Below are 913 nucleotides of genomic sequence, written 5' to 3'. Positions count from 1 at the left end.
ACCTGAAACTCCAAAACTACTCAGCAGATTGATCTGAAAATTTATTGGAACTTTCTTAGAGGTGTTTAGATTAAGAATTGTTCATGACATGATGATCCCATCAGTAATATGCAAAGTAAGTATAAAATTGGTCTTTTTTGGTAAAAAAAAATCTTTAACTTCAAAACTACGGAGAAGACTAGGTTGAAATGCGGTTGGAACGTTCTTCAGGATGTTTATATTAAGTATTGTTCATGACATGATGATTCCATCAGTGATATGCAAAGGAGGGCTAAGATGTGTCTTTTTGGTCAAAAATCTATAATTCCAAAATTATGGAGCAGATTAGGTTGAAATATGATGGAAACGTTCTTAATGGAGTTTAGATTAATTAAGAATTGTTCATGACATGATGATTCCATCAGTGATATGCAAATTAGGTCTAAAATCCCAATTTTGGTCAAAACTTAATATCTTGAAACTGCATGGTGAATGAGTTGAAACTTGGTGGTGATGTTCCTGGAGGTATTATTCTGCAGTTGAAAACATTTCGACACAAAAGGCTCAAGCAACCATGACCATACCCTTAGCAACAGTGAAAGGACGATGCATATTAGGATAACATCAGGGATGGGTAGGTAAGTGACTTAAAATGCACAAAATGTATGGAAATATGCCTAGCTACAGGACTACACCTATAGCAACAGCTAAATGGTGGTTTGTATTGCAAAGATGGAAAGTGGGAAGGGTGTGTGTGTGTGTGTGTGTGTGTGTGTGTGTGTGTGTGTGTGTGTGTGTGTGCGTGCGTGCGCGCGTGTGCGTGTGCATGTGCATGTGTATCTCAAAATGAAACCTTGTGACCTTGTCATCAGGCTGATTGATCTTGATAGTTTGGGCAAGCTTTTCCAACAAAAAGAATTATAAAAAAAGAATA

The sequence above is a fragment of the Glandiceps talaboti genome, chromosome 11 (genome assembly GCF_964340395.1).
Source record: "Glandiceps talaboti chromosome 11, keGlaTala1.1, whole genome shotgun sequence".
Classification (NCBI taxonomy): domain Eukaryota; kingdom Metazoa; phylum Hemichordata; class Enteropneusta; family Spengelidae; genus Glandiceps; species Glandiceps talaboti.
The sequence above is the reverse complement of the archived record's forward strand: the minus strand, read 5'-3'. Positions refer to the sequence as shown.